This window comes from Mustela putorius, unplaced genomic scaffold, assembly GCF_011764305.1.
Source record: "Mustela putorius furo isolate JIRA1106 unplaced genomic scaffold, ASM1176430v1.1 tig00003869_pilon_pilon_pilon, whole genome shotgun sequence".
NCBI lineage: Eukaryota > Metazoa > Chordata > Mammalia > Carnivora > Mustelidae > Mustela > Mustela putorius.
Genome location: NW_025422021.1, coordinates 29,803,655 through 29,828,627, shown reverse-complemented (window position 1 = coordinate 29,828,627; position 24,973 = coordinate 29,803,655).

Here is a 24,973-nt window from a genome sequence, read left to right as displayed (position 1 = left end):
TTATACAAGCAAAAGAACATAGACAAATGATTTCATTTATATAGTGTTCTAAAATGGGCAAAGTTAATCTATGGCATTGGAATGATAAATTTTTGAAATTTTTGAACTCTGGTGAGAGTATGAAACGGAACAGGCACTTTGGAAAACAGTTTGACAGGTTTGTAGAAAGTTAAACACAACCTTCCCACACAACTCAGTGATCCCACTCCTTGTTATTACCCAAGTGAAATGAAAACTCTGTCCACATAAAACCATGTACATGGATAAATGCTTAGTGTGGTTTTATTCATAATAGCTCCAAACTGAAAACAATCCACATGTCCTTCAGCTGGGGAATGGATTATCGAACAGTGACATGCCCATGTAATGGAATACAATCCAGCAAAGAGAAGGGAGAGAATTACTGCCGAATGCCACAGTATGGGGCAAGTTGACATGCTCTGTGTTCATGAAAGGAACCACATCCAAAAGACCGCATACAGCCTCTATGGTTCCATTTATGTTACACTATAGAAAAAACAGATCACTGGCTGCAAGAGGCTGGGGGTACAGAGAAGGGCTGGCTACCGTAAGGGCCTATTTAGTCAGAGTGATTCCATCCAGTTAAATGGTGATTTTGTTGTTTATGCAGTAAAACTTAAACTGACCCTGTCCCCCTCCCCCAACCAGGACTTACTTAAAAGCAAGTCCGGGAAACCAGCCCCAGGTAACAAAGTCCAAATACAAGGGCAGGGCAGGCCAGGTGGAGACATCCAATCAGTGGAGCACGCATACTGTCTCCCTAGCTACCAAGGAGTGTGAGCCTGCCTTTTGGGCACATTTTGGGCACCAATTCTGACCAAGGTGATAGGCTAGTTTAAATATCTACTATAGGGTAAATTGCGATTCAATTGGTCAGTTGTGTGTGACCTAGCATGACTATGCAGCTTGCTCTGTGTGTTGCAATCTCAGTGGCCACCTGCGTGTGGCCAGGCGCAACCACATGGCTCTTGCCCTTTAAAAGTTAGTCGGTAAGACAGGGAGGGGTCGCCCTCTCTGTAAGAGGCGATTCTGACCCCGACCCGTGGATTTGATTCTCGACGCTCGGCGCAAAATAAAGCTTTGCTTGACCTTTGCTATGTATCAGTCTCGTTCCTTTGATTACAGACCCATCAGCTACAAGGGAGCAATTTCTATGGGGTAAATTTGGGGAGGAGAGGGAAATGTTTTTTATTTTGATTATGGTGGTGGTTATATAACTCTGTTCCTTTATCAAAAACTCTCAGAATTATGGCCTTGATTTTCTGGATATTTCTCCTTCAGCAGAAGCTGTAAATGTTGTCGAACCAGGAGAGAAACAATGAAGGGTGGAGAGGGATCAATGAATTAGATACAGGGAAATATCCAACGGGAGACTTAGCATGCGCATCCACAGGGCACTCCTTCCTATCTCTTAAAATCAGATTCTCAAGGTTGACAATACTAAGTAAGTGTCCTTTTCTCTCAAAAATTTTACCTCATGACTCAGTAACCTGGACATCTACTTATTAGGTTATGGAAATAAACCTTTGGCTGAGAGACAACTGACTCTAAGGGAAGTAATTTCTTCGATTAGGTTAGACTAAATTGAGGTAACACTCAGTGGCTCAATACAGTAGAAGTTAGCTGGTGTTCAGCCGATGACAATTTTGAACAAATAGGGATTCCATTAAGTGATGTCTAGGTGTGTGTCAGGAAAAAGGGAAAATGGATTTTGGTAGACAGTTGGTAGTCTCTTTCATATTCTGCCACCATCCAAAATGGAAAATGTTAGCCTTTGGCTACTTTGCTTATTGGATATTTGGTTTAAATTTGGCAGCTGTTCACTTCTCTCTCATTTTTTTTTTTCACTACTCTGTTTTTACCAATGTTTTTGATCAGAGGATAAAGATTAGGGGCGAAGAAAGTGAAAAACTGTCAGAGAAGGTTCAATGATGAAGGATCGTACAATTATGGGCTTGAAAGAAGCTGATGAATTATTTGTGGTTTATGATAACATAGGTCTCTTTCTTCTCTTGATTGTAAATAAGGGATAAGGGTTGAAAAATTATTTGTAAGGCTACATTTTTATTTTATACAGTATTTAACATGCAAATAACTATTAGGTGTAGCTTCTTTTGAGTTGACCTGTACTTAGATGGCATAATAGAATGAAATATTCTGAACAATAAGATACTAATCAGTGTGAACTTTCTAGGCTTTGCACGTGGCTTTTTAAAATGTCAAATGCATTTCGATATGAGCAAGGGGAAGGTAATGGCACTGGGGAAAAGTACTCCAAAGGAGTGAATGAGGCTAAAATACTCAGACATTGATTTGGAACAATTCTAATAACAATCAGTGACAATATATAGTGAACAGGTATTGTTGTGGCCAAAGAACAACAAATGTAGGCCGTTGTGAACAGGAGCAGTGGGAACAAAATATAGAATATTACCCTGTCTTTGCACCACAATGTGGAAGTCCACAGCCAGGGTCCTGTAGGGAGTGCAAGAAAGACATAGTGCTGCCTGGGAAGGCACAGCTAAGGACAAGTAGGTGAGCAAGGAAAGAAAAATATAGCTCTGTGTATGTAAGCCACGAAAAAAGAAAGTACAAGTCTTTAGTCATCACAAAAAAGTGCTCAATAGGGGCACCTGGGTGGCTAAGTGGATTAAAGCCACTGCCTTTGGCTCAGGTCATGATCCCAGGATCCTGGGATCGAGCCCCACATCAGGCTCTCTGCTCCACAGACAGCCTGCTTCCTCCTTTCTCTCTGCCTATCTCCCTGCCTACTTGTGATCTCTGTCTGTCAAATAAATAATAAATAAAATGTTTTTTTTTTAAAAAGAAAGTGCTCAATAAGTGTTTATTAAATAAATATATAGATTAACCAAATCCTATAGGATATGGGGGATAGGTTTATTTAGTGACTACCAAAAGGTATATAAAAGAAATATATTTAGCACACTCACAGAAAAGGAAAACGTACTTTATATAATAGTAAACCTAAGGAACTTGTTTCCTTAAGAGACAGAATATGAAGAAATCAGTAGGGCTGAGAATATATAAATAAATTTATGGATAATATATCACTAATGGCTACTTTAGGAAGTGAGGAATGCTTGAGGGTTATCTTTTGAGCCTGCCACTAAACTGTAATCTAACCTGGGGAAGGATCTCCAAATTATGCTTTTCTTTTGTTGTTGTTGTCTTACTTTATTTTTTTTATTATGTTCAATTAGCCAACTTATGGTGCATCATTAGTTTTTGATGTAGTGTTCAATGATTCATTAGTTGCATCTAACACCCAATGCTCATCACCACATACCTACCCTCCTCACAAACCATGATTTTCTACAAATTGTCCCTCAATGTCACTGTCAGAAAGAGGATGATGGGATGGCCCATTGCCTGACAGAAACAGGCAGTTGTCTCTCTTCAGCATTCCTGGGTCAAGCCTGAGACTGACTGAGGAACAATGCTCTAGGACTGATGACCACCAGTCTAAGAAGATATCTATGATAATGGAGGGGTGGGGCCACTCAAGAATTGTCCGGGCGCCCATCTGTGTCTCAAGACTATCCCAGGAATAATCATGATAGAGATTCTCCAGCCTGGGGGAGTTAGGGTAGAGATTAATTAATGTTCAGAACATTGACAGTAAAGGCCCTAGTTATTTTTGTCTGCCATGTGTTCCAGGAGTAGAAGGCTGAGTGGGGAAGGAAGCAGAAGGTGGAGAGAAAAGAGGGCCAAAGACCCCACACCCCAGCCCAGTATACCCAGCTTTTGTGCCAGAGAACTAGCCCCTCAGAGTATTGTTGCCATCTCCTACAAGCAGAAAAATGCACGTGAGTCCCCAGCCCCCCAACCCTCCCACCCCTGCCCATGGAGCACACACAACAGGAGAAAGTGTGTGTGGTGTCCTGGAGGAGCTGGGTTACAAATGTGAGAACAAGGGAATGAACCTGGTCTATCTGCACAGCTCTGCTGACATCCTTTGAAATCCGATTTCCATTCTGAGATCTCCTCTTTGATCTCTCAGTTGAAAAGTCTTGTCCCCGTAATGCACAAAGCTCCTATGCTGGGATAGTGTGACATTCATCCAGGACCTCTGCTGGGCACCTTTTCTCAGGACAAAGGTGGCAGCAGTGCCTGCCAACCAACCGACACCAGGCCATCCTGGCATGAGTGATGTTGTGTCACTTGAACACGAGCATCCCTTGGATGCTAGATCATGTGGACAGATGTGCTTTTCCTCTTCCTTCTCTGGGCTTATTTCTGTTTGTTCTCTGCCTTTCACTCTGTACACCTGTGTCTCCTTTTCCTTCCCTCCCCTTCTGCCTGCCCTCTCTCTATTGGTTGCCCACACAGGACATTTTTCAGTCTACAAAATGTAACAACACATTTATTACCCCTGGGTAACTGCATAAACAGTCAAGAAAATGCTTTTCAGCATGATGGAAGTGCCGTGAGTGTCATGAGTGTATAGCAAATTAAATTATAAATGAAGAAAAATATTTCACTAGTACCGAGTCTAGGAATATCTGAATGTAATAATTTACTTCAATTAACAATGATTTGGAAGGGGGGAAAAAAACCTCTTGAGCCAAGACCTGATATTTACTAAGAGTTTCAGACTTACAGGGCAATTATTCAGCAGGTAGTCTTGTTAGGAGGGAGATAGGCTGCCACCACTAAAGGGCTGCTCATCCTTTATATCAGGTAGCGTTCTATGACGGCAGGCCTGGGTTGATGCACCCTTAATTCTCATTAAGGTGAATAACTTTATCTTGCATTTAGCACGTTGTTTTGGGATTGCCATTTCATGCATGTGCACCCAGTCTGACCAGATTGCAAACATCTTGAGGAGGAGGTAGGGCTTCGGATGATTTGAGCACGGCTTCCTGGTCACTTGGCACAAAGTCCTCAATATGATAGACATTTAATACATGTTTGATGACTGGATGGATGGATGGATGGATGGAAAGATGAATAATTGATAGTGATCCCCAAACCTGGACTGATCTCTGAGATGGCAGGTTGCAAAATCCAATGTGTGGTTTCATGTCTCCTGAGCAGAGATGCAGGCCAGGACAAGTGGTCTTCAAAATCAGTTACCTATCATGGATTGCCTTTTGATGGCCTCCAGGCCACCTTCACATAGCTGGGGTCATCAGCAAACTTTTACCATGAGCTCATGCACTGTCATTACAGCACTGGGTTAACTTCATGTCTGCTTGAGTATCACCTTCACCACAAGGCCCCTCTGTCACCCTATTTACAGTTGTTTCTGCCCCAGCCAATCAGACTCCTCATTCCTCCTACCCTGGTCCCCATCTTCTTCTGTGGTTCTTATCTCCTTCTAAAGTACTGAGTAATTTATTTATTCATTCTGTTTGTTATTTGCTATTGTATCACTCTATGTTACAGTGTTGTATTTTAAATAAATATACAAAATTATTGTATTTGTATTACTGTAATTATATTATACTAGAATGTAAGTCCCACTATGTGCTTGACACATAGTAGGCACAAACATAAATGTGTGTTAAATGAATGAAAACTACCTTGTAGTACTGGCTAAGAGATACAAACTGGAGCCTACGGCAGTGGATTTTTTTGTCTGCGCCCTTTGGAAAAATAGATTTCCACTGAGATATCTGTGGCTGAGAGAAACTGGAAGAAGATAAATGGGCAGGGTTTAGGGGACCCTCCCTTGACACAACTACTCTTCTCTGTTTTATACATTGAACTTTTATAAAATATTTCTTTTGAGAAAGAAGATCTACTGCTTTTATTTTTTAAAGATTTTATTTATTTATCAGAGAGAGAGAGGAGGAGAGAGCGAGCACAGGCAGAGAGAATGGCAGGCAGAGGCAGAGGGAGAAGCAGGCTCCCTGCTGAGCAAGGAGCCCGATGTGGGACTCGATCCCAGGACGCTGTGATCATGACCTGAGCCAAAGGCAGCTGCTTAACCAACTGAGCCACCCAGGCATCCCAAAGGTCTACTGCTTTTAAGAAAACATGCTTCACTCGACTCTTTGCCCCCTCAGAAGGAGAGCTGAGAGCTGAGAGTTTTTGTGCACTTGCTCTGTACTGAGCAGGGGAGGATCCATGACATCTCCCAACCCAAAGCACCATCCCTGTCTTCCTTCAGGCAGATAGACTATGCAAAACCCATCAGAGCTCAGGCGAGACATAGGCCAGTCCTCTGGGGAGCCCCTCAGAAAAGTTGAGGTGTTAGACATATGTATGGACGCCTTCCTTCCCGTAGGTGAAGTGAGAGTGATATATGCATAGAATGGAATACCCTTCAGTCTTTCAAAAGAAGGAAATTCTGCCATATTTGACAAAGTGGATGTAAGTTGGGGATACTGTGTGAAGTGAAGTAAGCCAGACACAGAAGAACAAATATTGCATGATTTCATTTGTATGAGGTGAACTAATATAGCCAAATTCACAGAATCAAGAGTGGAATGGTGGTTGCCAGGGGCTTGGAGAGGTAGAAATGGGGACCTAATAATCAAGAGGCATAAAGTTTCAGTTAAGTAAGATAAGTAAATTTGAGAGAAGTTATTATACACTTAAATTTTTGTTAAGAGGGTAGCTGTCATATTAAGTGTTCCTACCACAATGAGATAATTTTTTTAAAGGAAACATCTTTGAAACCCACTGATTTATAGCAAAATATACATTTTTTTGCATAATGAGCCTATAGACCAGCAACAATATCATTGCATGGGAGATTATTAGAAATGCAGAATCTCAGGCCCATCCCAGCCGTACTGAGTGAAAATCTGCATTTTAACAAGACCCCCAGGTGATTCAAATCCACCACAAAGGGCTGTGTTTTTGGTTCTGTATTTCCTCCCTCTCCCTAGAGTGCTATGAATGCAGTGGGCAGCTAGACGTGGCTTGGGCTGTCTTTCTTCAGGTAGAGTTGTTAATGCATCAGACTGATGCCAAAGTTGGGTAGATAGAACAGGCAAAAAAGGGGGGAAGCAGGGCGTGTGCATAGCCCACACTTGAGATTATTAGCCTTGACTAGATGATGGCATGCTCAGGATTGGATTATTTGGTTAAAGACAGAGTGAGGGCACAAGTAATTGAAATATACCATATTCCCTGAACTTCATTCCAGACAGTACTTTCAACCTGTTCCTGTAATAAATCTTCTACCATTGCTGCTAGCAAGAGGTAAAACTGAACAGAATTAAGTTTTGGCTCCTTTGCCAGGTGGAATTACTAACAAGTGATGACATATCTAGAAACTAGGCAAGAGAAAACAAAACAAAACAAAACAAAAAAGACAAAAAGAGAAAAAATAAGCAGACGCCCTGTAAAATCCAAAATCTTGATAACCAATTTATGGTCTCTGAAAAAGGAAGAGCTGACTACACATTAATTTGAAAGCACACACCTCTCCCAAAGTCAAGCTTTATTAATTACACTTGAAAAAAGTTTAGTAAGGCAGCCTGGTTTTACCCACAGTATATTTTTAAGCTGCATGCTATCAAATAGGAAGATACTTTCAGATTTCTTGGGCATGTGCAAGAGATCCTATAAACACCTTTCAGCTCCATTTATCTTGCCTGTGACTTAGGGTTGTGGTTCATGATCAGTGATTTGTCATCTCCCTATATGATTTTGATCATATCATTTAGCAGTACTGTCAGAGAGCACTTAGGTGGTTTAGCTTTGAAACTACCCATTGAGAGATGAATAAAACAACAACAACATTATGCACATCATTAGCTTATGTAATAAAAAATGATTAAATACAGCTAGCTTTCAAATACATATAAAATATATCTAGCTGAAAGTAAAAATATTTATAATGTTTATGTTCTTCTTGGATTAAATTACCTTAAATAACAGAAAATCACTATCCTACCTCACTTGGTAACCATCAACACTGAAGTCATCAATGGATTATGAAAATTTTGCAAGAAAGTTTGAACAGTGCCATAATTTACATTGCCATCATTGTTATACATCCCTTTGGATAAATCCCCCCAAAGTAGACTAGTTGTGTCTTCAACAAATAGGAATTAGAGCATGTGCAGTTAGGCTGCTGGAGGTGGGAGTAGGGTGAATGAGAGAGGGAAAGATAAATTTATCATTTAAGAAATACATATTATATCACCAAAATATTTGGTGAGTTAGATGTGGGTGTTTTCCCTCTCTGATTTTAGTGACTACCAGAAATTATATGGAATTCCCATCCTGTTTCCACATCCCTGGCCTTCTTTGAATGGAAGTTCTAGAGAGGGAGGACCCAGGGGACTATGGGTTTGGGAACTCTACAACTGGAACACTTTCCAGCTGGCTGAGACATACTTCATTACTGAAGTCATTTGGAAGGCCACCAAGTCTCAGTTCCCTAATTATTATCAGGAACTCCTTTGAACATTTATGAACCATGTTCAACAAAAATAAGCATTGGCCATACCTCCTCATTCAAAAGTCGCATCTAGATTTGGGTTTTTGGAAATCTATTCAATTTATTGTACATTTTCACCATGGAATGTTATTAAATTCTCACAACCAAGAGTTTTCAGTTTTTATTCTCACTGACCTCTTAAAATCATGCAAATCATCTATTCTTGCTGATCACTCCTTTCTCTTTGAAACACTCTTTGTCTGGTTTTCACTATGTGGAATTACGGTGATGTTCCTTCTGTTTCTCTGACTAACCCTCTCACTCTGCTTCTCTTTTAATGGCTCAGTTTGACTGTTAAACATTGGTGTTCTACAAATTCACAGAGGTCATCATTCTCAGTCCTGAGTTGGTTCTACTCACTTCTTACTCTATTCTTTCTCCCTAATCAGACTTTTTTACTGCATGACTTCAATGATTGTCTGTTGATAATGACCCCCAAGTTATTATCTCCAGCTCAGAACTATTTACTGGGGCACACAGTCTTGTGTGTACATACAACTTTCCTCTCAATTACTCTGCTTGGATTTTGACAAACACGATTCATCCCCTCACAATAGAGTTCTCTTCTATCCCATTTAAAGGTACCACAATTCAATAAAAGTGACCAGAAAATGAAGCATATCACTTGAGACCTGCCGCATTCTCACCACCTATGTTCAATCACCACCAAGTTATCACTTTATCACTAAAATCTCTCTCAAATATCTCCAATTATGCTATTACCACTCTAGTCCAAGTTTTTCTCTTCCACCAGAATATTTTGATTGAACAAATCATTTTTCATACTACAGCTAGAGTGATCTTTTAGAAATGCAAATCTGATCATGACTGTCTTGTTCAATAGCTCCATCCTGTTCGTAGGTTAAGGACCAAGCATCATATCTGTACCTACAAGGTTTATTCAAACTCACTTCCTAGGATTCAGCCAGTCTTATCCTTTTCAGATTTACCCCTAAGTTCAGCCACAGAAGCCTCAGTTTTTCACCTGTTCCAGGCTCTTCCCTTTCTCAGATCTTTTTCCAGTTTTTCTTCCTGGAATTCAGTTCTCCCTCTTGGTACCTTCCTAAAATACTTAAAATTTTTCCTTGAACTTGGTCTCTTCTCTTTTCACTTTGTCGCTCAGCACTTAACCACTCCTGAAGGGTTCCAGTAATCATTTCTGTGCAGACAATACCCAAATATACATCTTTTAAGGCGGCTGAAAATGGCATGTACAATAATAGATATTTATACCCAGATGTTTTTTAAGTGTCTTAACATCAATATCTCCCAAATTCATCTTTCTTTCATAGCTGTTCCTCCTCATGTCCTCTCCTCATGTCCCAGTAATAACATCATTGGTCTTAAAACTATTTACTCTTTAAAGTAATAACTTTATTGAGATATAATTCACATACCATAAAATTCATCTTTTTGAAGTGTGCAATTCATTGTTTTTTTGTATATTCACAGTTATATAATTATCGCTACTCTCTAATTTTAGAATAATTTCATTATCCCCAAAAGAAACCCCAAACCCATTTACAATCACTTTCCCCACCTTGCCCTCCCCCCAACCCCTAGAAACCATTAGTCTACTTTCTGTCTCCATGGATTTGCCTATTATAGACAGTTTAAATAAGTAGAATCATATGATTTGTAACTTTTTGTGTCTGTCTTCTTTCATTTAGCATAATGTTTTCAAGGCTCATCCATGTCATACCATGATTTAGTACTTCATTCCTTTTTACAGATGATTAATATTCAATGATATGGATATACCACATTTCTTTATCCATTCATCCACTGATGGATATTTGAGTTGTTTCCACTTTGGGCTGTCATGAATGATGATGTTGTAAACAGTTCTGGATAGGTTTTTGTGTAGATATATTTTTTTCAGCTCTCTTAAGTGTATTCCTAGGAGTGGAATTGCTGAGTCTTCCAAAACTTCTCCTTTCCCCGCTTCTCCTAAATTTAGCTCTACCTGTATCAAATTAATAAAAGACAAAATTTTTTAAAAGAGCCAAATTAAAGCTCTAATTCTGTCACTCAAGTTGTCAAAAATCCCTCAATGACTTCTCACTGAAAACTGAATTAAGCCAGACTCATTGGATGGACATTAGTAGCCTTGCCTAATGTGGTCCTTGCCAAATATTTTGGTCTCAACTCCAACCACTATAGTATAAAATCTGAATTATTTGTAAAGTCTTTTCTGAATAATCTCAACCACGCCCCAAGTTAAAACGTTACTAATCCTTTTCTAGAACTTCCATAAACACATCTGTTTGTACCAGGATATAAGTCCTAGGACAATGTGCAAGTTCAAGGACAATGTACATGATAGGTACTCAATAAATATATATTGAATGAATAAAAAATATGTATAAATGTATGGGACACCTGGGTGGCTCAGTTGGTTAAGCAGCTGCCTTCGGCTCAGGTCATGATCCCAGCGTCCTGGGATCGAGTCCCACATCGGGCTCCTTGCTCGGCAGGGAGCCTGATTCTTCCTCTGCCTCTGCCTGCCATTCTGTCTGCCTGTGCTCGCTCTCTTCCCCTCTCTCTCTGATAAATAAAAAAAAAAAAAAGAAAAAAAAATATGTATAAATGTAAAGTATTTGTTATCATACCACTTTCCCATGTGTTCATCAAATTCATTCAACCTCACTTACTGGGGAGTAACCCTTCTGAGGGAAAAGGCTGTATCTCAGCCATCCTTGAGTCCCCAGCTGGTAACAGTAACTGGCATACACTAAGTTTTTAATAAATACTTTTGAAACAGCTGAATCAATCTATCAATCAAACCTTGAACTATTCCCTAGTTTTTGGACATGGCTTGAATCTGTTCTTTTACTTGTCTTTGAGAACAACTTCCCTTCTGTCTGAGATGCCATATCTCTCTCTCCTAAAAGGCCCATGTCAAATAACACCTCCTCTATTATGTCTTTTCTTCCCTTAGTTCAATAAGAAATAATCTCACAACACTCACGTAATCTCACAACACTCACTTTGTTAGTAACACTTTCATGAAAAATCCTATCCTGCCTTCCCTCCCAGAAATCTTTGACCTCCTCATATGCAACACCTCCCCCAGTTAGCACTTCCTTTAGTTAAAAGCTATGTAAGAGGAAGGAATATGTATTATTCTAGGAGACTGCTTTATACAGAAGTAGATACTTAAGGATGGAATTAGGAAATAGAGTTAACAGATTCGTTGAACTTAAGGAGATACAGTAGAATTCCTGATTTTTTCCACCTTGAGCTTTCCCATTTCAGTATTTGATCTCATTAAACAAATTCTAAGAATACCTTCTGATTCCTCTCCACTCCTTTTCCACATATCCGACCTATGGGCAAGTTCTATTGCTTATGACTCTAGAGTAGATACTGAACCCTTTCATTTATCTTTATCACCTTGGCTACCATCTTCATCCAAGACACCACCATCTCTTATCTACTGCAATAACCTTCAACTGGTCTCTTTTCTTTCACTCTTGTATCCCTGTAAGACTAAATTTGTATATTATTTGCATATCATTAAATGTATATTAAATTTAATATTTAAAAGTATACATCAGATTTAATGGCTTTCTGTTAGGAAACTTAGATTAAATATAAACTTCAATGAGTGGCTGGGCTCCATCCTCTCGATGTTTTCATGTCCTTACAGTCTCACCCTTGCTCACCATCTGCTAGTGATACTGGCCTGGAGGACCAGGGGGAAATTGTATTTTACTTTCCATCCTGTTAAAAAGTGTAATTTAGAACAAGTCTCTACCTATGGGACTCAATCACTTATTTCTAGCATGAGGGGAGTAAACAAACTGGTCGTGAATAATCTCTTTAATTATCTTCAGAGTTCCTAAGTCACTCATCCTATGGATTATTAGTAGGAATCATTTAAAAAAAATTTTTTTGTTGAATGAGTGTGATGCATAACATTCTTTAAATTTAAGGTTTATAGCATATTACTTTGATTCATATAATATTGTAATGTAATTGTCAATGTAGTGATATTTGTCACATTACATAATGACATTATTATCTATATTAATTATAATGTGAATTAGAGCTTCATGGCTTATTACTACCTGTTACAAGTCTGTACCCTTAAACACAACTGGTCTTACCACACATATACATATCCACACCCACATTCCCTCATAACCACTATTGTACTTTTTACTACATGTTTAACTTTTTTAGATTCCATGTATAAATGACATCATACAGTACTCGTTTTTCTCTGTTTGATTCATCTTGTTTAGCATAATATATTAGGTCCACCAAACTGGAGGATATCTTCCTTTCTCTTGTTGTTTAATATTGCACTGTGTAAATGTACCACATCCTTTTTATCCATCTACCCATTGATGAACACTTGGGTTCTTTTCATAGTTTGCCAATTATGAATAAAGTTAAAATAACATGGAAGTACAGATATCTTGTGGAAATCCTGTTTAAATTTCCTTTGAGAAAATATCTAGAACTGGAATTGCTGGATCATATGGTAAATCAATTTTTAATTTTTTGAGGAACATCTCTATTGTGTTCCATAGAGGTTGGGCCATTTACATTCCCACCAACAATGTGTAAGTGTTCCCTTTCCACCATATTCTCGCTGGCACCTGTTGCCTCTTGTCTTCTTGATGATAGCCATTCTAACAGGTGGGAGGTGGTTTCTCATTGTATGGGTAATTTGCAATTTCCCTAAGGATTAGTAATGTTGAGGATCATTTCATATGCATGTTGGTCATTGTTCTATATTAGGAAAATGCCACTTTTATTTTTTTAATGTTTATTATTGAAGTATAGTTGAAAAACAATGTTATATTAGTTTCAGCTATATGACATAGTGATTCAACAATTCTACACATTACATGGTCACCATGAAAACTGTAGTTATATCTGTCACCATACATTATTACAAGTCCATTGACTATATTCCCTATGCTGTACATTTAATCCTCATTACTTATTTTAAAACTGGAAGTTTATATCTTTTAAACCACTTCACTACTTTAGCCATAATCCCACTCCTCTTCCCTCGGACAACTATGTTTGTTCTCTTTATCTATGAATCTTCTTCTTCTTCTTCTTCTTCTTCTTCTTTTTTTTTTTTGCTTTTTGCTTGCTTCTTTGTTCATTTGTTATGTTCCACATATCAGTGAAATCACTTGGTGTTTGTCCTTCTTTGACATATTTCACTGAGCATATATTGTCTGAGTCCATCTATGGTATTGCAAAGGGCAAGATTTCATTCTTTCTTTATGGCTGAGTAATATTCCATTGTGTGTGTCTATACAGTGCACACACATGTTCTTTATTCATTCTTCAATAAATAGACACTTATGTTGCTTCCATAATTTGGCAATTGTAAATAAGGCTGCAGTAAACATAGGAACACATGTATTTTCTTAAATTACCACTTTTATTTCATTGGGTAAATATCCAACAGCAGAATTTCTGGATTGTCTGGGTTTTCTCTTTTTAATTTTTTGAGCAACCTCCATACTGTTTTCCATGGTGGTTTTACCACTTTACATTCCAACCAATGCAGCACAAGGATTCCTTTTTCTTAACATCTCTCCAACACTTGTTTCTTTTTGCTTTGATTCTAGCCATTCTGACTGATATAAGAATGCTGAAGTATGAATTTATGAATATCAGAATCATGGTGCTTGTTTTGTCATTTTTGTAATGGTCTTCAATTTTTCTCCAGCAAAAGCAAGATTTTCTCAATGAGAAAATTCATAAAATGTCCTGGTTTTGACAAAATCACACACACACACACACACACGCAGAGGTAAAACTATATAGCATTAAAACAACACCAAAAATGAAGTTGTACACTATATAAGTGTGATTCTAATTATTCACCAATCGAGAAATGAAGAGTGAGATAGGAGATATTATTATATATTTTAGGGAGAATTATCAGAAGTAGCTCCACTCATGACATAAAGCACTCTGGAGCCCTCCTTTGTGTTACATGTTGTACTCAGAGGGAGAAGAGTGTTTGGGTCAGGAAAAATGATCTGGAGGTAGTGATGATTGTGAATACAAATCTACCTGACAGACAAGGTAGAGAAGCATTCCAGGTAAAGGACAGCAGAAATGCCAAGGGAAAGCTTTAAGATAAGACTAATTATATTGGGACTGCTGCCATGCAGGGTGGCCTGAAGGCTATTAGAAGATGAACTGAAAGGTAGGCAGGAGGCTGATGATGACAGAGGGCCTTATGCACCATGCTGATGACTTTGGATGTCACCATTTAGGGTGGTGACTTCTAAAGAAATTCTGTGGGGCTCTGGATATTTTGCTAGAAGGGGAAACTGTGAAGGACAATAAGGGTATAGAAGAGGCTTTCAACGTCCTCCCACTGTTCAACCAATGCTTGCAGTAAGAATGTATGTTTTATTTGTTTATGCACTCATGTAAGTATGCAAATAAAAGTTTGCAAGGCTAAAATAATTAAAAAACTACCAGAACCAAAAAAGAAACAAAAAACTAGAGGCAAAAGAAAGCTACACAAAGATTTTGGGTAAGACAAAATCTGGTGTGTTTCAGAAAAATCTCAGTCCAGGTTAAACTATCCGTCCCCATCCCGAGGTGGCCGTGTTCCAAGTATGTTGTATAGGAATGCTTATTGTCAACTGGTTTTGACCACATGTCATCTCTCCTAAGGCTGGGAAGATTTCCCTTTCATTGCCTTTCCAGTAGTTATGCATTAGCTTTGTGATGAGAGGAGCTTGTGGAGATTTAGCAGGCCTAGGTGAAACGCAGGCCATTATACTCAGAAAGTTGTGGGAGTCACAGGGACAGTTCTGTGTAAGTGTTTACAGGAGCCCTGTGTGGGAGCGCCCATTTCCCATGCCTCGTCATGGTCAGACCCGTTGCTCCTCAGACTCCTGTAAACTCCAGGTTTTATGCTTCCATTTGAGACAGTGACTGTTTCTCCATCGCTCTGACTACTTCTTTGCAGACAGACCTTCATTTCCCAGCTTCTACCTCATCTAGGTGAGCGGTAATTCTTCTGTGAACCCTTCAGTCCTGTAATATTGTAGCGTCTTAAGAGACCTGACAGAACCCAGACTGATACAGGTGTGTATCTAGTAATCCACTGGGTGGAGAAGATCATGTTAAAACTCCTATTTCTAGATATACAATCTGAGGGGTTTGAATCTAGATATACTTTAATCTCTCCATTTTAAAATCATAGCATTTTAGGACAAATGTCATGGTGAAAGAGTAAGCATGACTTAAGGAAGGCAAAGTGCATGTGTTGAGATGTGTTTTCAGTTTGTTTATTGAGAGAGGTATGAAGTTTTCAGAATTTGAGAACCTTGTTAGAGAGGATGGCCCTGGAAGAAGGACAAAGCTGTAGACCGAGTGTTCAGTCAGAAGGCTATTGTAGACGTTATCCAGGAAAGAACTGATGAGACTCTGAAGTGAGGCTGTGGCAGGGGCAGTTGGATTTAAGTAGTACTCGGGAGGTAAAAGAGGGAGCAGCAGATAGATGACCTTTGTGGAGGAAAGAGAAGGACAGCTCAAGATGACTCCTAGGTTTGCAGCTAAGGTGCTTCCATTTGCAGAGCAAGACCTGCCAGTTGCTTTTGTTTGTTTTTCGTCTCCTCTAGCTTGGCAATTTAGAAAAACCACCACCCACCAAAACCAAGTAGGGTTCATCTAGGAATGTGAAGGATGGTACAGTGTTAGGAAAACTTCCCCCAGCTCTACCGTGCAAAGGCTCTAAAAGAAAATTGTGGGAGCTACAGCTAACCATCCACCCATATTTTGTGCTCTCCACTCCACTGTATAGAGTTGCTAGCGGAAGTGATGCCCAGATGGGACCATGTGACTCATTCTTGCCAAGGGAAATATTGGGGGGGGTGGGGGCAAAGCTCTTTAAGAAGCCAGAGTGCTGGTTTCACATCCTCTTTCCCTTCTATCTGCAGAATTTAGACAACAGCAAGGCCCTAGATGCGAAAGCAGACACAGCTGGAAGAAATCTGGGCCCTTGAATTACATTATGGAGGAGAGCCACTTGCTTTAGTGTTCTGTGCCTGAGAAATAAGCCTTCCACCACATTAGACACCAAAACATGCGTCTGCTATTGTATATATATAAATATATAAAAATATATTTTTAAAAATGTTTAGTCTACTTTAAATGTTCTGAAGATACTATAGTAGAGGCCCCTTAGCATACAATAACAGCAAATAATCATTGTTGATACAAACTTTTAGAAAACCTATTACTTAACAGGCTTTCTGGATGTGGGGTCCATGCATAGGATGAATTTGGGTGGAAAAAATTACATTTACCTTTTCACTAACATTCCGCTGAAGTTTAGCATGTCTTTTCATTGTGGATATATGCAACACGTCCAGTGTGATTAGCAGTTGCTGGGACTTGTCGCCAACAGAGAACAGATCTTGTCCTATCACAGTAAAGATGTTCCTTGGCTTACAGTGGCATTATGTCCAGATAAATCCATTGAACATAGTTGAACGAGTTGAACATAGCATAAACTGAGAGTGCACTTAATACACCTTACCTGCTGAACTTCACAGCTTAGCCTCACTTACCTTAACTGTCTCTGAACACTTACATTTTCCCACAGCTGGGCAAAATCATCCTCCCACAAAGCCTGTTGTATAACGAAGTGTTGTTGTGTATGTCATGTGATGGCTTGAATGCTCTGCTGAAAGTGAAACACAGAATGGCTGTAGGGGTACAGAGTAGCTGTAAGTGGATCAGTTGTTTGTCCTCATGATCAAGTCGCCATATGGGAGCTGGGGCTCACTGCTACTGCCCAGCATCATGAGAGAGGATTTTACTGCCTATCCCTAGTGCAGGGAAAGCTCCAAATTCAGAATTTGCTGAAGTGTGGGCTTTACTGAGTGCGTCTTGCTCTTTAACCATAGAAAAGTCCAAAATCCTAAGGTGAATCATCATAAGTTGGGGACACTTTAAGTGTTGCCAATATATCAATATTATTTATACTGTCAATATTTCAAAATTACAGATTGTGTAATACTAAACCTTCATAAGCACATATATTCTATCACAAATTCCAAAAATGTTTTGATATATGTATTAAAAATGATTAATCAATTTTTAAATATATGTACTTTATGCATTTTAAAACATTTTCTGAAAGGAGGCCCATGGCATGAAAAAAAAAAACCCACCTTGAAATATATTTTTTCAATGTAGAGATGATTATCTAACTTATAACAACAGGGTTTCTGCTTCCAAACTTTAAAAGTCTAGTTTGAACACTAGCTAAAATATGATAAAGACACATAGAATTACAACAGATTAATGAATACCCAACTTTTGTAGCAACATAGATGGGACTAGAGGAGATTATGCTGAGTGAAATAAGTCAAGCAGAGAGAGTCAATTATCATATGGTTTCACTTATTTGTGGAGCATAACAAATAGCATGGTGGACATGGGGAGTTAGGAGAAGGGAGTTGGGGGAAATTGGAAGGGGAGGTGAACCATGAGAGACTATGGACTCTGAAAAACAATCTGAGGAAAGGAAACAGTTAACAAAATCAAAAGACAACTGGCAGAATGGGAGAAGATATTTGCAAACGACATATCAGATAAAGGACTAGTGTCCAAAATCTATAAGGAACTTAGCAAACTCAACACCCAAAGAACAAATAATCCAATCAAGAGATGGGCAGAGGACATGAACAGACATTTCTGCAAAGAAGACATCCAGATGGCCAACAGACACATGAAAAAGTGCTCCATATCACTCGGCATCAGGGAAATACAAATCAAAACCACAGTGAGACATCACCTCACACCAGTCAGAATGGCTAAAATTAACAAGTCAGGAAATGACAGATGCTGGCGAGGATGCGGAGAAAGGGGAACCCTCCTACACTGTTGGTGGGAATGCAAGCTGATGCAACCACTCTGGAAAACAGCATGGAGGTTCCTCAAAATGTTGAAAATAGAACTGCCCTATGACCCAGCAATTGCACTACTGGGTATTTACCCTAAAGATACAAATGTAGTGATCCAAATGTTTATAGCAGCAATGTCCACAATAGCCAAACTATGGAAAGAACCTAGATGTCCATCAACAGATGAATGGATAAAGAAGATGTGGTATATATACACAATAGAATACTATGCAGCCATCAAAAGAAATAAAATCTTGCCATTTGCGACAATGTGGATGGAACTAGAGGGTATCATGCTTAGCGAAATAAGTCAAGCGGAGAAAGACAACTATCATATGATCTCCCTGATATGAGAAAGTGATGATGCAACATAGGGGGTTAAGGGGGTAGAAGAAGAATAAATGAAACAAGATGGGATTGGGAGGGAGACAAACCATAAGTGACTCTTAGGTTGGGAGAAGGGGGGTGGGGTTATGGACATTGGGGAGGGTGTATGTGCTATGGTGAGTGCTGTGAAGTGTGTAAACCTGGTGATTCACAGACCTGTACCCTCGGGGATAAAAATATATGTTTATAAAAAATAAAAAATTAAAAAAAAAACAATCTGAGGGGTTTTAAGTGGTGGGGTGTGGGAGGTTGGGGGAACCAGGTGGTGGGTATTAGAGAGGGCACAGATTGCATGGAGCACTGGGTGTGGTACAAAAACAATGAATACTGTTATGCTGAAAATAAATTAAAAATAAATTAAAAAAAAAGAATTACAACAGATTAAAAGAATCTCATGGTAACTCTAACCATCCAAATATTTTTAAATAATAAAATAATATCAGTAAGAAATCAAACTTTGTGCATATGTCTTTGGACACATGCACATAAATGTCGTTATTTTGTTTTTTAGCGCAACCAGAGCCTTCCAGACCTGTCAAGACTACCATCAATACATTTCTTTCTGATTCATTCATATGATCAATTTCTAAATCACAAATTCTGGTTAAGGTATTTATAATATTCTGGATCTTCACTAAACCATGAAAGTATTTGCCTATGTTGAGCAGGATATGAATTATAAATGATAAAGATCTTTCACTATTTAGGAATCATTCTGGGGGTTGCAATATTAAGAATTTTACTTTCATCTACATTTTATTAGTGGGTCTGAAAATAGTGATCTTCTAAAACCAGAGCTCAATGGCATCTGGAAATTGCAGTTTCCAAAGGCAACAGAACATACTCTGAACAGCCTGCCATATATGCTTGTACCATCATGTCTTCCCATTTATGACCTAAAAAAATATCTAAAAGTAATCATCCCTGAAATCACTTTAAGGGACATTTAAATCACTTCCCATCATCAACAGCCCTTCCTTCCTGTATATTTTAATACAAAAGCTATTTCCAAAAGTGAGACACTTGGCCAGTAATTTTCATAAGGCAATGCAATATGAAAGAAAGGAACTTTCATATTAAACAAACAAACCTGGGTTTGGGATCCTAGCCCATTACTTAAAAACTTTGTGTCCTTAATTTTTATTTTTTTTTCCTGAGTTTGATTTCCTCCTCATGAATTGGAGATAGGATCACTTACCCCATGCCGTTTTTGTGAATATTAAATGAGATGCTTATGTAAATTTCAACAGAAAAAACGTCTGTGCAGAAAACTGTTAATTCTATCCTTTACGGACTTATAAATAGAGTCATCACAATAGACTTGAACAAAGGGTCAACCTTCACAATAACCTAGCAAAATCTCCCCAAAGGGAACTATTTAGCCTCAGGTAGGACTTTTTAAGACTTGGCTACACAAACACACAGCATCTGTCCCTATAAATATACTTTTCAAATCTCCGTTTTCCTTATAACCAGTGTATGTGTAAATCTTAAATATTTGACGTAGAATTCTGTTGGATCCAGTGTTTGTGTGTTGGGTTTAGAAATACTGCCCACCTAACTAAAGGAAAACTATTTAAAAAGGCAGTCAACAATTTCTGACGAATGTCTCTGAGCATGTAATGGCCAAATAAATCTAAAGCAGTGAATTCCATGATTACCTCCGTTAACACGCTGTTTATTAACGGCTGGTGGGAGTATTTCGCTTGTTTTTTGTGGATGTCCTGAATTGTGTGTGATGGTATATTTCCCTCTCCAAAGTTGCAATTAGATTGCATCCCTTGAAGTGATTGTATTAAATTTTTAGGGAAATCCATTTGGGTGATAATTTTTATTGCTTCTATGTCCACAAAAGTGGACATCTTTAGAGATCAGATAACGATTGCAGCTCAAATTTACAGACCTTCTTCATAGGAAGTTTAACAAATGACTTGTGTATGTAATTTCCTCTAAACCTAACAGTGCTCCCATTAGATGGGTGTTATTACAGACAGAAAGTAGCTTGTCCAAGAATGGAAAACTTACAAGTGGCAGAACTAAGATTCAAACTCAGGTGTTGTGCAAAGCTTTTTTTTTTAAAAGCCATGATGCTACACAGTTCTTTGATTTCCCAATGATGTCTAGATTCCTGAACTCAATATTTCGTGGCATGATGTTTGAGATTTTCAGAAGCCTAAAGCAGATTGGAACTTTAAAAATGAGCATGAAAATATCATGAGCCACCTGACTTCCTAGAACCAAATGGAAATGAATATCAATAGAGAGAACAAAAGATAAGTAGACCCTTACTCCCATAAGCTCTGTTGAGGAAGTCTGTGGGCACTATTTCCAATGGGGTTGAAAATCTTTATTGTTTCATTACCAATTCCAACAGGTCCCCCGCCCTGGAGTACAGAAAATCAGTGGGTTAAATGGTAATGTCAAATTCAACAATGGAGAGTTTCAAGGATTCAGGTTAGTTGAGTGAGGTACACCTACCATTCAATTCTGTCTCCTCAGTACTGACTGTTCTCTGAATTCTAGATTCCCATCTCCCCTCCCAGCTAGATATTCCCATTTGAATATTCACCACCATTTCCCCTTCAACACATGTAAAGTTAAAAGGGCTAAAACCCACAAGGGAGTACTTGCTAATGGGACCATCAGGAGAGGCATTAGATTCTGGGGCCAGATCACTGGTATTCCAGTCCTGTCTGTCCCTCATGATTCTGTGACTGAACACATCTGCCAACCTCTTTTAGCTTCAGGTTTCCTAACTGCAATGGAAATACTACTGCCGACGTCATGGGGTTATTATGAAAGCTAAAGGAATTATTACATGTAAAGCTCTTAGACAAGTGCTGGGCATTCAGTAAGCACCATGGAAATGTGGTTGCTATTATTATTGTTAATATTATATCATGGATCATCCAGGCTAAAAACTGATGTCATCTGTTTGGATTGCTAGATGTTGGGAGGATGTGGGAGCATAGCAAGGAAGCAGTCAGCCACCACCTTCTTTTAATTCTCCTTTTGGAAGACTCCTCTCATTTTTAACAGCTACTGCCCTAATTCAGGCCTCTCTTACCTTTGATCTTCTCCATTACAGTAGCAGTCTGCTCATTTTTCTCTCCTACAATTTATGCACTATGCCCGCAGATTGATCTTTTCAAACTAGAGTTTATGGTATTATTCTCTACCCAACAACGTTCAAAGTCTAATGCAATTGCAGGGAGTGCAAACTTGTCATTCTGGGACAGAAAATCCTTTCAGTACATCCCAGCCTAGTTGTTAGCCTCATCTTCCTCCCTTGCATGTCCATTTGAGATTAACTGCCTCTTCCAGGTCACTAATTCATATCCCAGTGTCCCAGGAGAGTTAATTTATTTCCCATCAGTGACCACTTGACTCTGCAAAGGTATTTTAACTCACTGGGGCTTAATATAGGACAAATCTTATTACTATAACTTAGTTATTGCAAGAAAAAAAAAAGTTTCCTGTTTCTTTCCCAGCTTGTTTCCTCTTTGCCAAAATAGAGTCTTCATTTTGACCATACCAGTGATTTGACTCTATTTGAACAGCTTCAGTCTCTGGTCATTTATGTTAAGATTGTGTGACATTTAGATATGGAATTCATATTATTTAAAATAACTGTTATTTTTTCACTCAAGTATAATTAGCATACAGTGTTCTATAGTGTCAGTGTACACTATGATGATTCATCAGTTCTCTGTATTTCTCAGTGCTCCTCCAGATATGTGTACCCATGAACCCTTTGTCTCTTTCACCTAATGGCCCAACAGCTTCCCCTCTGGCAACCAAAGGAGATCTTTGTATTCATAGGTTTGGTTTTTGTTGTTGTTGTTCAACATGACATGTTGTCCAATGACTGGATGAAGTCATATAGTAGTTGTCTTTCTCTGACTGACTTACTTCACTTAGGATTATAACTTCTAGGTCAATCCATGCTGTTGCAGATGGGAAGATCTCATCCTATTTTAGGGTTGAGAAATACTCCATTGTATGTATATACCACACCTCCTTTTTTTTTTTTTTTAAAGATTTATTTATTTGACAGGCAGAGATCACAAGTAGGCAGAGAGGCAGGCAGAGAGAGAGGAAGGGAAACAGGCTCCCTAATGAGCAGAGAGCAAGATGCGGGGCTCGATCCCAGGACCCTGGGTTCATGACCTGAGCCGAAGGCAGAGGCTTTAACCCACTGAGCCACCCAGGCGCCCCACCACACCTCCTTTTATCCATTCATCTATGGATGGACTCTTGGTTGCTTCTATATCTTGGCTATTATAAATAATGCTACAGTAAATAGAAGGGTATCTGTATCTTTTCAAATTGGGCTTTGGGGTGGTTTTTTGGTGGGGGGCAGGCAGGGGTTAACTCCCTAATAGTAAAATTATTGGGTCATTTGGTAATTCTGTTTTTTATTTTTTGAGGAACATCTATAGTATTTTCCACGGTGGCCACACCAGTTTGCTTTCCCACCAACAGTGCATGAAAGTTCCTTTTCCTCCACATTCTTGCCAACATGTTATTTCTTGTGTTTCTGATTGTAGCCATTCTAATAGGTACATTGTAATATCTCACCATGATTTTCATTTTACTTTCCCTGATGACTAGTGATGTGACACATCTTTTCATGAGTCTATTGTCCATCTGTATGTGTCAGTGGAAAAATGTCTGTTTAGGTCCTCTACCCAGTTTTAATTGGATTCATTTGAAATTATTTTGGTGTTGAGTTGTGTAAGTTCTTTATATATTTTGGATATTAACTTGTGTTGGATATATCACTTGCAAATATCTTCTTCCATTCAGTAGGTTGTCCTTTGGCTTTGTTGATGGTTTGTTTCTCTGTGCAAAACCTTTTTATTTTGGTATAGTAGCAGTAGTTCCACTTGCTTTTGTTTCCCTTGCCTTAGGACACGTATCTAGAAACATGTTTCTACAATGGGTGTTAAAGACATTACTGCGTATGTTTTCTTCTGGGACTTTTATGGTTTCAGGTCTCATGTTTATGTCTTTAATTCATTTAGAGTTTGTTTCTGTGTATGGTGTAAGAAAGTGGTCCAGTTTCATTTCTTTGCATGTAGGTGTCCAGTTTTCCAGCACTCTTTGTTGAAGATACTGTCTTTCCCATTGTATATTCTTGCCTGTTTAGTTACAGGTTAATTGACCATGGGCTATCGGCTCTGTAGCACTGTCTAATTGTTGTTTGTTTGTTTGTTTGTTTTTCACTGCCATACTGTCTTGAATACTACAGCTTGTAGTATGTCTTAAATTGTAGGATTGTGTTATCTCTAGCTCTGTTCTTCCTCCCAATTACTTTGATTATTTGGAGTTTTTTTGTGGTTACATACAAAATTTGGACTATTTGTGGAGTGCCTGAGTGGCTCACTGGTTAAGCATCTGTCTTCAGCTCAGGGCAAGATCCCAGATTCCTGGGATTGAACCCTGCATTGGGCTCCCTACTCAGCGGAAAGCCTGTTTCTCCCTCTCCCACTCCTCCTGCTTATGTTCCCTCTCTTGCTGTCTCTGTCAATAGATAAATAAAACCTTAAAAAAAATCTTTTTTTGGACTGTTCTAGTTCTGTAAAAAAAGAAATTGTTGGTGTCTTGAGAAGGATTGCAATGAATTGTAAATTGCTTTGGATAGTATAGACATTTTAGCAATATTTGTTCTTCCAATTCCTGAACATGGAAATCATTGCAGTTGCTGTGGCACCTTCTAATTCTTTCATCAGTGTTTCATAGTTTTCAGAGTACACGTCTTTCAACTCATTGGTTAAGTGTAATTCTTTATGGTCCAATTCTAAATGAGAAAGTTTTCTTTTTTTCCTCTTTCTGTGCTTCATTATTAGTTTATAGCAATGTGACAGATTTTGTCTATTAATTTTCTATCCTGCAACTTCACTGAATTTATTAGTTGTATTTTTCTTGGTGGGGTGCCACTTCCTGATGGTGCACGGGAGAAGAATGAGGCACAAACAAGTCAGCTCCAAGAGTAGGAGAGCAGGGGAACAACAGTAGAAAAGACTGTTGCCCCAAACAACTCCTCAGTCCCACTTTTATTAAATATAGACAGTAATCAGCAGAAGAGCCGAAGAAGGCCAAACATTAATCATATGCCTTGTAGATAAGAAGGAAGGCAAAATATGTCTGGTCAAGCATTATAAAGTTAATAGTTGAGCAAGCACATTCAGAGGACTTCAGAGGACACAGGCTCTCTCAGGGGGAA